This window comes from Oncorhynchus mykiss, chromosome 6 (assembly GCF_013265735.2).
Source record: "Oncorhynchus mykiss isolate Arlee chromosome 6, USDA_OmykA_1.1, whole genome shotgun sequence".
Classification (NCBI taxonomy): Eukaryota; Metazoa; Chordata; class Actinopteri; order Salmoniformes; family Salmonidae; genus Oncorhynchus; species Oncorhynchus mykiss.
This window is the reverse complement of record NC_048570.1, coordinates 94931008-94945868: the sequence shown is the minus strand read 5'-3', so window position 1 is coordinate 94945868 and position 14861 is coordinate 94931008. Positions and strand designations below refer to the sequence as shown.

At 43.5% G+C, this 14861-nt stretch overlaps 1 protein-coding gene across 1 annotated transcript in view; it reads right to left on the bottom strand.

The window, feature by feature from the left end:
- Nucleotides 1-14861, bottom strand: part of LOC110526857 (Krueppel-like factor 13) — a 56565-nt gene that overhangs the window by 24023 nt on the left and 17681 nt on the right. The gene's annotated exons all lie outside the window — the stretch shown is intronic.

Sequence of the window (14861 nt, the reverse complement as noted above, 5' to 3'; positions counted from 1 at the left end):
TACTGGCAGAGTTAACCTGGATGAGAATACTGACTGAGTTAACCTGATGAGAATACTGACTGGGTTAACCTGATGAGAATACTGGCAGAGTTAACCTGATGAGAATACTGACTGAGTTAACCTGATGAGAATACTGACTGGGTTAACCTGATGAGAACACTGGCAGAGTTAACCTGGATGAGAATACTGACTGAGTTAACCTGATGAGAATACTGACTGGGTTAACCTGATGAGAATACTGGCAGAGTTAACCTGATGAGAATACTGGCAGAGTTAACCAGATGAGAATACTGACTGGGTTAACCTGATGAGAATACTGACTGGGTTAACCTGATGAGAATACTGACTGGGTTAACCTGATGAGAATACTGACTGAGTTAACCTGATGAGAATACTGACTGGGTTAACCTGATGAGAATACTGACTGGGTTAACCTGATGAGAATACTGACTGAGTTAACCTGATGAGAACACTGACTGGGTTAACCTGATGAGAATACTGACTGGGTTAACCTGATGAGAATACTGACTGGGTTAACCTGATGAGAATATTGACTGAGTTAACCTGATGAGAACACTGACTGGGTTAACCTGATGAGAATACTGACTGGGTTAACCTGATGAGAATACTGACTGAGTTAACCTGATGAGAATACTGACTGGGTTAACCTGATGAGAAAATTGACTAGGTTAACCTGATGAGAATGCTGACTGGGTTAACCTGATGAGAATACTGACTGAGTTAACCTGATGAGAATACTGACTGGGTTAACCTGATGAGAATACTGACTGGGTTAACCTGATGAGAACACTGACTGAGTTAACCTGATGAGAACACTGACTGAGTTAACCTGCTGAGAATACTGACTGAGTTAACCTGATGAGAACACTGACTGAGTTAACCTGATGAGTTAACCTGATGAGAATACTGGCAGAGTTAACCTGATGAGAATACTGACTGGGTTAACCTGATGAGAATACTGACTGAGTTAACCTGATGAGAACACTGACTGGGTTAACCTGATGAGAATACTGACTGAGTTAACCTGATGAGAACACTGACTGGGTTAACCTGATGAGAATACTGACTGGGTTAACCTGATGAGAATACTGACTGAGTTAACCTGATGAGAATACTGACTGGGTTAACCTGATGAGAATACTGACTAGGTTAACCTGATGAGAATGCTGACTGGGTTAACCTGATGAGAATACTGACTGAGTTAACCTGATGAGAATACTGACTGGGTTAACCTGATGAGAATATTGACTGGGTTAACTTGATGAGAACACTGACTTAGTTAACCTGATGAGAATACTGACTGAGTTAACCTGATGAGAATACTGACTGGGTTAACCTGATGAGAATACTGACTAGGTTAACCTGATGAGAATGCTGACTGGGTTAACCTGATGAGAATACTGACTGAGTTAACCTGATGAGAATACTGACTGGGTTAACCTGATGAGAATACTGACTGGGTTAACCTGATGAGAACACTGACTGAGTTAACCTGATGAGAACACTGACTGAGTTAACCTGCTGAGAATACTGACTGAGTTAACCTGATGAGAACACTGACTGAGTTAACCTGATGAGTTAACCTGATGAGAATACTGGCAGAGTTAACCTGATGAGAATACTGACTGGGTTAACCTGATGAGAATACTGACTGAGTTAACCTGATGAGAACACTGACTGGGTTAACCTGATGAGAATACTGACTGGGTTAACCTGATGAGAACATTGACTGGGTTAACCTGATGAGAACACTGACTGAGTTAACCTGATGAGTTAACCTGATGAGAATACTGACTGAGTTAACCTGATGAGAATACTGACTGGGTTAACCTGATGAGAATACTGACTGGGTTAACCTGATGAGAATACTGACTGAGTTAACCTGATGAGAATACTGACTGGGTTAACCTGATGAGAATACTGGCAGAGTTAACCTGATGAGAATACTGGCAGAGTTAACCAGATGAGAATACTGACTGGGTTAACCTGGATGAGAATACTGACTGGGTTAACCTGATGAGAATACTGACTGGGTTAACCTGATGAGAATACTGACTGAGTTAACCTGATGAGAATACTGACTGGGGTAACCTGATGAGAATACTGACTGGGTTAACCTGATGAGAATACTGACTAGGTTAACCTGATGAGAATGCTGACTGGGTTAACCTGATGAGAATACTGACTGAGTTAACCTGATGAGAATACTGACTGGGTTAACCTGATGTGAATACTGACTGAGTTAACCTGATGAGAACACTGACTGGGTTAACCTGATGAGAATACTGACTGGGTTAACCTGATGAGAATACTGACTGGGTTAACCTGATGAGAATACTGACTGAGTTAACCTGATGAGAATACTGACTGGGTTAACCTGATGAGAATACTGACTGGGTTAACCTGATGAGAATACAGACTGAGTTAACCTGATGAGAATACTGACTGGGTTAACCTGATGAGAATACTGACTAGGTTAACCTGATGAGAATGCTGACTGGGTTAACCTGATGAGAATACTGACTGAGTTAACCTGATGAGAATACTGACTGGGTTAACCTGATGAGAATACTGACTGGGTTAACCTGATGAGAACACTGACTGAGTTAACCTGATGAGAACACTGACTGAGTTAACCTGCTGAGAATACTGACTGAGTTAACCTGATGAGAACACTGACTGAGTTAACCTGGTGAGTTAACCTGATGAGAATACTGGCAGAGTTAACCTGATGAGAATACTGACTGGGTTAACCTGATGAGAATACTGACTGAGTTAACCTGATGAGAACACTGACTGGGTTAACCTGATGAGAATACTGACTGGGTTAACCTGATGAGAACATTGACTGGGTTAACCTGATGAGAACACTGACTGAGTTAACCTGATGAGTTAACCTGATGAGAATACTGACTGGGTTAACCTGATGATAATACTGACTGGGTTAACCTGATGAGAATACTGACTGGGTTAACCTGATGAGAATACTGACTGAGTTAACCTGATGAGAATACTGCCTGGGTTAACCTGATGAGAATACTGGCAGAGTTAACCTGATGAGAATACTGGCAGAGTTAACCAGATGAGAATACTGACTGGGTTAACCTGGATGAGAATACTGACTGGGTTAACCTGATGAGAATACTGACTGGGTTAACCTGATGAGAATACTGACTGAGTTAACCTGATGAGAATACTGACTGGGGTAACCTGATGACAATACTGACAGGGTTAACCTGATGAGAATACTGACTAGGTTAACCTGATGAGAATGCTGACTGGGTTAACCTGATGAGAATACTGACTGAGTTAACCTGATGAGAATACTGACTGGGTTAACCTGATGTGAATACTGACTGAGTTAACCTGATGAGAACACTGACTGGGTTAACCTGATGAGAATACTGACTGGGTTAACCTGATGAGAATACTGACTGGGTTAACCTGATGAGAATACTGACTGAGTTAACCTGATGAGAATACTGACTGGGTTAACCTGATGAGAATACTGACTGGGTTAACCTGATGAGAATACTGACTGAGTTAACCTGATGAGAATACTGACTGGGTTAACCTGATGAGAATACTGACTAGGTTAACCTGATGAGAATGCTGACTGGGTTAACCTGATGAGAATACTGACTGAGTTAACCTGATGAGAATACTGACTGGGTTAACCTGATGAGAATACTGACTGGGTTAACCTGATGAGAACACTGACTGAGTTAACCTGATGAGAACACTGACTGAGTTAACCTGCTGAGAATACTGACTGAGTTAACCTGATGAGAACACTGACTGAGTTAACCTGGTGAGTTAACCTGATGAGAATACTGGCAGAGTTAACCTGATGAGAATACTGACTGGGTTAACCTGATGAGAATACTGACTGAGTTAACCTGATGAGAACACTGACTGGGTTAACCTGATGAGAATACTGACTGGGTTAACCTGATGAGAACATTGACTGGGTTAACCTGATGAGAACACTGACTGAGTTAACCTGATGAGAATACTGACTAGGTTAACCTGATGAGAATACTGACTGGGTTAACCTGATGAGAATACTGGCAGAGTTAACCTGATGAGAATACTGACTGAGTTAACCTGATGAGAATACTGACTGGGTTAACCTGATGAGAATACTGACTAGGTTAACCTGATGAGAATGCTGACTGGGTTAACCTGATGAGAATACTGACTGAGTTAACCTGATGAGAATACTGACTGAGTTAACCTGATGAGAATACTGACTGAGTTAACCTGATGAGAATACTGACTGGGTTAACCTGATGAGAATACTGACTAGGTTAACCTGATGAGAATGCTGACTGGGTTAACCTGATGAGAATACTGACTGAGTTAACCTGATGAGAATACTGACTGAGTTAACCTGATGAGAATACTGACTGGGTTAACCTGATGAGAATACTGACTGGGTTAACCTGATGAGAATACTGACTAGGTTAACCTGATGAGAATACTGACTAGGTTAACCTGATGAGAATACTGACTAGGTTAACCTGATGAGAATACTGACTGGGTTAACCTGATGAGAATACTGGCAGAGTTAACCTGATGAGAATACTGACTGAGTTAACCTGATGAGAATACTGACTGGGTTAACCTGATGAGAATACTGACTAGGTTAACCTGATGAGAATGCTGACTGGGTTAACCTGATGAGAATACTGACTGAGTTAACCTGATGAGAATACTGACTGGGTTAACCTGATGAGAATATTGACTGGGTTAACTTGATGAGAACACTGACTTAGTTAACCTGATGAGAATACTGACTGAGTTAACCTGATGAGAATACTGACTGGGTTAACCTGATGAGAATACTGACTAGGTTAACCTGATGAGAATGCTGACTGGGTTAACCTGATGAGAATACTGACTGAGTTAACCTGATGAGAATACTGACTGGGTTAACCTGATGAGAATACTGACTGGGTTAACCTGATGAGAACACTGACTGAGTTAACCTGATGAGAACACTGACTGAGTTAACCTGCTGAGAATACTGACTGAGTTAACCTGATGAGAACACTGACTGAGTTAACCTGATGAGTTAACCTGATGAGAATACTGGCAGAGTTAACCTGATGAGAATACTGACTGGGTTAACCTGATGAGAATACTGACTGAGTTAACCTGATGAGAACACTGACTGGGTTAACCTGATGAGAATACTGACTGGGTTAACCTGATGAGAACATTGACTGGGTTAACCTGATGAGAACACTGACTGAGTTAACCTGATGAGTTAACCTGATGAGAATACTGACTGAGTTAACCTGATGAGAATACTGACTGGGTTAACCTGATGAGAATACTGACTGGGTTAACCTGATGAGAATACTGACTGAGTTAACCTGATGAGAATACTGACTGGGTTAACCTGATGAGAATACTGGCAGAGTTAACCTGATGAGAATACTGGCAGAGTTAACCAGATGAGAATACTGACTGGGTTAACCTGGATGAGAATACTGACTGGGTTAACCTGATGAGAATACTGACTGGGTTAACCTGATGAGAATACTGACTGAGTTAACCTGATGAGAATACTGACTGGGGTAACCTGATGAGAATACTGACTGGGTTAACCTGATGAGAATACTGACTAGGTTAACCTGATGAGAATGCTGACTGGGTTAACCTGATGAGAATACTGACTGAGTTAACCTGATGAGAATACTGACTGGGTTAACCTGATGTGAATACTGACTGAGTTAACCTGATGAGAACACTGACTGGGTTAACCTGATGAGAATACTGACTGGGTTAACCTGATGAGAATACTGACTGGGTTAACCTGATGAGAATACTGACTGAGTTAACCTGATGAGAATACTGACTGGGTTAACCTGATGAGAATACTGACTGGGTTAACCTGATGAGAATACAGACTGAGTTAACCTGATGAGAATACTGACTGGGTTAACCTGATGAGAATACTGACTAGGTTAACCTGATGAGAATGCTGACTGGGTTAACCTGATGAGAATACTGACTGAGTTAACCTGATGAGAATACTGACTGGGTTAACCTGATGAGAATACTGACTGGGTTAACCTGATGAGAACACTGACTGAGTTAACCTGATGAGAACACTGACTGAGTTAACCTGCTGAGAATACTGACTGAGTTAACCTGATGAGAACACTGACTGAGTTAACCTGGTGAGTTAACCTGATGAGAATACTGGCAGAGTTAACCTGATGAGAATACTGACTGGGTTAACCTGATGAGAATACTGACTGAGTTAACCTGATGAGAACACTGACTGGGTTAACCTGATGAGAATACTGACTGGGTTAACCTGATGAGAACATTGACTGGGTTAACCTGATGAGAACACTGACTGAGTTAACCTGATGAGTTAACCTGATGAGAATACTGACTGGGTTAACCTGATGATAATACTGACTGGGTTAACCTGATGAGAATACTGACTGGGTTAACCTGATGAGAATACTGACTGAGTTAACCTGATGAGAATACTGCCTGGGTTAACCTGATGAGAATACTGGCAGAGTTAACCTGATGAGAATACTGGCAGAGTTAACCAGATGAGAATACTGACTGGGTTAACCTGGATGAGAATACTGACTGGGTTAACCTGATGAGAATACTGACTGGGTTAACCTGATGAGAATACTGACTGAGTTAACCTGATGAGAATACTGACTGGGGTAACCTGATGACAATACTGACAGGGTTAACCTGATGAGAATACTGACTAGGTTAACCTGATGAGAATGCTGACTGGGTTAACCTGATGAGAATACTGACTGAGTTAACCTGATGAGAATACTGACTGGGTTAACCTGATGTGAATACTGACTGAGTTAACCTGATGAGAACACTGACTGGGTTAACCTGATGAGAATACTGACTGGGTTAACCTGATGAGAATACTGACTGGGTTAACCTGATGAGAATACTGACTGAGTTAACCTGATGAGAATACTGACTGGGTTAACCTGATGAGAATACTGACTGGGTTAACCTGATGAGAATACTGACTGAGTTAACCTGATGAGAATACTGACTGGGTTAACCTGATGAGAATACTGACTAGGTTAACCTGATGAGAATGCTGACTGGGTTAACCTGATGAGAATACTGACTGAGTTAACCTGATGAGAATACTGACTGGGTTAACCTGATGAGAATACTGACTGGGTTAACCTGATGAGAACACTGACTGAGTTAACCTGATGAGAACACTGACTGAGTTAACCTGCTGAGAATACTGACTGAGTTAACCTGATGAGAACACTGACTGAGTTAACCTGGTGAGTTAACCTGATGAGAATACTGGCAGAGTTAACCTGATGAGAATACTGACTGGGTTAACCTGATGAGAATACTGACTGAGTTAACCTGATGAGAACACTGACTGGGTTAACCTGATGAGAATACTGACTGGGTTAACCTGATGAGAACATTGACTGGGTTAACCTGATGAGAACACTGACTGAGTTAACCTGATGAGTTAACCTGATGAGAATACTGACTGGGTTAACCTGATGATAATACTGACTGGGTTAACCTGATGAGAATACTGACTGGGTTAACCTGATGAGAATACTGACTGAGTTAACCTGATGAGAATACTGACTGGGTTAACCTGATGAGAATACTGGCAGAGTTAACCTGATGAGAATACTGGCAGAGTTAACCAGATGACAATACTGACAGGGTTAACCTGATGAGAATACTGACTAGGTTAACCTGATGAGAATGCTGACTGGGTTAACCTGATGAGAATACTGACTGAGTTAACCTGATGAGAATACTGACTGGGTTAACCTGATGAGAATACTGACTGAGTTAACCTGATGAGAACACTGACTGGGTTAACCTGATGAGAATACTGACTGGGTTAACCTGATGAGAATACTGACTGAGTTAACCTGATGAGAATACTGACTGGGTTAACCTGATGAGAATACTGACTAGGTTAACCTGATGAGAATGCTGACTGGGTTAACCTGATGAGAATACTGACTGAGTTAACCTGATGAGAATACTGACTGGGTTAACCTGATGAGAATACTGACTGAGTTAACCTGATGAGAATACTGACTGGGTTAACCTGATGAGAATACTGACTGGGTTAACCTGATGAGAATACTGACTGAGTTAACCTGATGAGAACACTGACTGGGTTAACCTGATGAGAATACTGACTGGGTTAACCTGATGAGAATACTGACTGAGTTAACCTGATGAGAATACTGACTGGGTTAACCTGATGAGAAAACTGACTAGGTTAACCTGATGAGAATGCTGACTGGGTTAACCTGATGAGAATACTGACTGAGTTAACCTGATGAGAATACTGACTGGGTTAACCTGATGAGAATACTGACTGGGTTAACCTGATGAGAACACTGACTGAGTTAACCTGATGAGAACACTGACTGAGTTAACCTGCTGAGAATACTGACTGAGTTAACCTGATGAGAACACTGACTGGGTTAACCTGATGAGAATACTGACTGAGTTAACCTGATGAGAACACTGACTGGGTTAACCTGATGAGAATACTGACTGGGTTAACCTGATGAGAATACTGACTGAGTTAACCTGATGAGAATACTGACTGGGTTAACCTGATGAGAATACTGACTAGGTTAACCTGATGAGAATGCTGACTGGGTTAACCTGATGAGAATACTGACTGAGTTAACCTGATGAGAATACTGACTGGGTTAACCTGATGAGAATACTGACTGGGTTAACCTGATGAGAACACTGACTGAGTTAACCTGATGAGAATACTGACTGAGTTAACCTGATGAGAATACTGACTGGGTTAACCTGATGAGAATACTGACTAGGTTAACCTGATGAGAATGCTGACTGGGTTAACCTGATGAGAATACTGACTGAGTTAACCTGATGAGAATACTGACTGGGTTAACCTGATGAGAATACTGACTGGGTTAACCTGATGAGAACACTGACTGAGTTAACCTGATGAGAACACTGACTGGGTTAACCTGATGAGAATACTGACTGAGTTAACCTGATGAGAATACTGACTGGGTTAACCTGATGAGAATACTGACTAGGTTAACCTGATGAGAATGCTGACTGGGTTAACCTGATGAGAATACTGACTGAGTTAACCTGATGAGAATACTGACTGGGTTAACCTGATGAGAATACTGACTGGGTTAACCTGATGAGAACACTGACTGAGTTAACCTGATGAGAACACTGACTGAGTTAACCTGCTGAGAATACTGACTGAGTTAACCTGATGAGAACACTGACTGAGTTAACCTGGTGAGTTAACCTGATGAGAATACTGGCAGAGTTAACCTGATGAGAATACTGACTGGGTTAACCTGATGAGAATACTGACTGAGTTAACCTGATGAGAACACTGACTGGGTTAACCTGATGAGAATACTGACTGGGTTAACCTGATGAGAACATTGACTGGGTTAACCTGATGAGAACACTGACTGAGTTAACCTGATGAGTTAACCTGATGAGAATACTGACTGGGTTAACCTGATGATAATACTGACTGGGTTAACCTGATGAGAATACTGACTGGGTTAACCTGATGAGAATACTGACTGAGTTAACCTGATGAGAATACTGACTGGGTTAACCTGATGAGAATACTGGCAGAGTTAACCTGATGAGAATACTGGCAGAGTTAACCAGATGAGAATACTGACTGGGTTAACCTGGATGAGAATACTGACTGGGTTAACCTGATGAGAATACTGACTGGGTTAACCTGATGAGAATACTGACTGAGTTAACCTGATGAGAATACTGACTGGGGTAACCTGATGACAATACTGACAGGGTTAACCTGATGAGAATACTGACTAGGTTAACCTGATGAGAATGCTGACTGGGTTAACCTGATGAGAATACTGACTGAGTTAACCTGATGAGAATACTGACTGGGTTAACCTGATGAGAATACTGACTGAGTTAACCTGATGAGAACACTGACTGGGTTAACCTGATGAGAATACTGACTGGGTTAACCTGATGAGAATACTGACTGAGTTAACCTGATGAGAATACTGACTGGGTTAACCTGATGAGAATACTGACTAGGTTAACCTGATGAGAATGCTGACTGGGTTAACCTGATGAGAATACTGACTGAGTTAACCTGATGAGAATACTGACTGGGTTAACCTGATGAGAATACTGACTGGGTTAACCTGATGAGAACACTGACTGAGTTAACCTGATGAGAACACTGACTGAGTTAACCTGCTGAGAATATTGACTGAGTTAACCTGATGAGAACACTGACTGAGTTAACCTGATGAGTTAACCTGATGAGAATACTGGCAGAGTTAACCTGATGAGAATACTGACTGGGTTAACCTGATGAGAATACTGACTGAGTTAACCTGATGAGAACACTGACTGGGTTAACCTGATGAGAACACTGACTGAGTTAACCTGATGAGTTAACCTGATGAGAATACTGACTGAGTTAACCTGATGAGAATACTGACTGAGTTAACCTGATGAGAATACTGACTGGGTTAACCTGATGAGAATACTGACTGAATTAACCTGATGAGAATACTGACTGAGTTAACCTGATGAGAATACTGACTGAGTTAACCTGATGAGAACACTGACTTAGTTAACCTGATGAGAATACTGACTGAATTAACCGTATTACATGTGATGGAGCTCTACTGTATTGTGTGGTCACATTGTTGTACCGTCTCAGAATGGATGGTCAGCCGGTATGGAGCTGTCTCAGCACTAGTAACAACAGAGTAGTGGATCCTGGTCCACAGTCTAGAGATCTAGTAACAACAGAGTAGTGGATCCTGGTCCACGGTCTAGAGATCTAGTAACAACAGAGTAGTGGATCCTGGTCCACGGTCTAAACCTAGTAACAACAGAGTAGTGGATCCTGGTCCACGGTCTAAACCTAGTAACAACAGAGTAGTGGATCCTGGTGCACGGTCTAAACCTAGTAACAACAGAGTAGTGGATCCTGGTCCATGGTCTAAACCTAGTAACAACAGAGTAGTGGATCCTGGTCCACGGTCTAAACCTAGTAACAACAGAGTAGTGGATCCTGGTCCATGGTCTAAACCTAGTAACAACAGAGTAGTGGATCTGGTCCATGGATTAGAGATCTAGTAACAACAGAGTAGTGGATCCTGGTCCACGGTCTAGAGATCTAGTAACAACAGAGTAGTGGATCCTGGTCCACGGTCTAAACCTAGTAACAACAGAGTAGTGGATCCTGGTCCACGGTCTAGAGATCTAGTAACAACAGAGTAGTGGATCCTGGTCCACGGTCTAAACCTAGTAACAACAGAGTAGTGGATCCTGGTCCACGGTCTAAACCTAGTAACAACAGAGTAGTGGATCCTGGTCCAAGGTCTAGACCTAGTAACAACAGAGTAGTGGATCCTGGTCCAAGGTCTAGACCTAGTAACAACAGAGTAGTGGATCCTGATCCAAGGTCTAAACCTAGTAACAACAGAGTAGTGGATCCTGGTCCATGGTCTAAACCTAGTAACAACAGAGTAGTGGATCCTGGTCCATGGTCTAAACCTAGTAACAACAGAGTAGTGGATCCTGGTCCACGGTCTAAACCTAGTAACAACAGAGTAGTGGATCCTGGTCCATGGTCTAAACCTAGTAACAACAGAGTAGTGGATCCTGGTCCACGGTCTAAACCTAGTAACAACAGAGTAGTGGATCCTGGTCCAAGGTCTAAACCTAGTAACAACAGAGTAGTGGATCCTGGTCCATGGAGTCAGGTTGGATAACACTAGGGATTGTAACACACCAGGGTTGGGTTTGTTTCCATGGAGAGGAGAGGGGAGTCAGGTTGGATAACACTAGGGATTGTAACACACCAGGGTTGGGTTTGTTTCCATGGAGAGGAGAGGGACTACACACACATAGCCCAACACCCATCCTCAACACCGCTCTCTACAGCCAGAACTCACAGTGAGTATCAATCTGGCTGTCATGTGGCCTGCCAACAGAGTGAAGGAACACACACTGACCTTCTGACTGACTGACTGACTGACTGACTGACTGGCTGACTGGCTGACTGACTGACTGGCTGGCTGACTGACTGACTGACTGGCTGGCTGGCTGACTGACTGGCTGACTGACTGACTGACTGACTGGCTGGCTGGCTGGCTGACTGACTGACTGACTGACTGGCTGGCTGACTGACTGACTGACTGACTGGCTGACTGACTGACTGACTGACTGACTGGCTGACTGACTGGCTGACTGACTGGCTGGCTGGCTGACTGACTGACTGACTGACTGACTGACTGGCTGACTGACTGACTGACTGACTGACTGACTGACTGACTGGCTGACTGACTGACTGACTGACTGACTGACTGAACGTTGGACTTCCTGCATCTGTAACCTGGCATGGTGTCTACAGGGGGAGGGAAAGGAAGAGAGAGAGAAAGAGAGAGAGAGAGAGAGAGAGAGAAAGAGATAGAGAGAGAGAGAGACAGAGAGAGAGAGAGAGAGAGAGAGAGAGAGCTGGGAGAGACAGATGGGAGGAGATGGACGACACACACTATTCAGAGCGAGTGAAAATGTGGATTTGGCAGTCAGACATCTAAACTATATCCCTAACGGCCCCCCTATTCCCTACATAGTGCACTACTTTTGACCAGAGCTCTATGGTCCCAGGTCAAAGGTAGTGCACTATATAGGGAATAGGATGCCGTTTGGGACAGAGGCCCACTCTGCTAAAGCCTGGCTACTGCTGCCTGTTGCTGAGTAAAAACTACGCTGATTCATCCCTTCTGGAGATGGAGGAGGGTGGATGAGGCTGGGGATTCGTCCTAAATGGTAGCCTATTCCCTATATAGTGCACTACGTTTGACCCAGGCCCAAAGGGAATCCCTCAAAAATAGTGCACTGTATAGGGAACAGGGTGCCATTTTGGACTCAAGCCTGGTACTTTTCCGTCTCTAATGCTCTTAATGAATAAAGCTCCTAGGGGCTTAAATGTACGTCCCCCAACTGGTCTGTGTCTTGGAGGGCTGGGAGCGAGGGAGGGAGTTGGGCAACGGGGGGGGACGGACTATTGACGATAGCAAAGGGACATTTTCTAGAGGTTCTTCAGAGACAATACTGTCGTGTAAACGTCTGGAGAGCTACCTCCGGAGGTCGAGCACCACACTCGCCAGACAGTTGCTCCTCGTCGCCGCCGAGCAGGGCGTTGGAAACAGAATGGTGTTGTTCCGCTCAACACTCGTTTTCAGGGAAAACTGTAATAGCAGAGGGAAGCTTTTTGAAACAACTGAAATGTATAGACATTTTCTCTACATTTGAGTCTTGTTTTATTGAGTTTTTCCCTGAGCCTGTTACTGTACATTCTGAAATTACAGTAAGAGCCTGTTACTGTAAATTCTGAAATTAGGGTAAGAGCCTGTTACTGTACATTCTGAAATTACAGTAAGAGCCTGTTACTGTACATTCTGAAATTACAGTAAGAGCCTGTTACTGTAAATTCTGAAATTAGGGTAAGAGCCTGTTACTGTACATTCTGAAATTACAGTAAGAGCCTGTTACTGTACATTCTGAAATTACAGTAAGAGCCTGTTACTGCCTGCCGGCTGCACTGAGCCACGTATATCTATGGAAACCCAAAAATGTTTAGATACGCAAGTCAAACTAAGTCAACATGTTGAGATAAGAGATCATTCAAACAGAATATGTTTTCTCATGTGTAACATTGTCTGGTGATTTCAGAGGTGGCACCACAGGTCCCAGATTGTTGGGGGCTGGGAGGGGGGGGGGGTTCCTGGGGCCCAGAGTTTTCCCTATTCTGGCAGGCTAACCTAACCAGGGAAAACTCTGGGTACAACATAGTAACACATCAGTTGACGGGACCAGATTGTTTCTAACCAGGTCATATGGTTTTAAATTCCTGGCTAAACTCCTGGTTAAACTCCTGGCTAAACTCCTGGTTAAACTCCTGGCTAAACTCCTGGTTAAACTCCTGGCTAAACTCCTGGTTAAACTCCTGGTTAAACTCCTGGTTAAACTCCTGGTTAAAATCTAACCACTTGGCTACCTGCTGGTTACTGGCCCAACACTCTAACCACTAGGCTACCTGCTGGTTACTAGTCCAACACTCTAACCACTAGGCTACCTGCTGGTTACTGGCCCAACACTCTAACCACTAGGCTACCTGCTGGTTACTAGTCCAACGCTCTAACCACTAGGCTACCTGCTGGTTACTAGTCCAACACTCTAACCACTAGGCTACCTGCTGGTTACTGGCCCAACACTCTAACCACTAGGCTACCTGCTGGTTACTAGTCCAACGCTCTAACCACTAGGCTACCTGCTGGTTACTAGGCTACCTGCTGGTTACTAGTCCAACACTCTAACCACTAGGCTACCTGCTGGCTACTGGTCAAACACTCTAACCACTAGACTACCTGCTGGTTACTAGTCTGGGAGACTGGGAGACTGGGAGACTGGACACTGTGTTACCTAGTAGACTGGGAGACTGGACACTGTGTTACCTAGTAGACTGGGAGACTGGGAGACTGGACACTGTGTTACCTAGTAGTGGTAGACTAGGAGACTGGATACTGTGTTACCTAGTAGACTGGGAGACTGGGAGACTGGGAGACTGGACACTGTGTTACCTAGTAGACTGGGAGACTGGACACTGTGTTACCTAGTAGACTGGCAGACTCGGAGACTGGATACTGTGTTACCTAGTTACCTAGTAGTGGTCGACTGGGAGACTGGACACTGTGTTACCTAGTTACCTAGTAGTGGTCGACTGGGAGACTGGACACTGT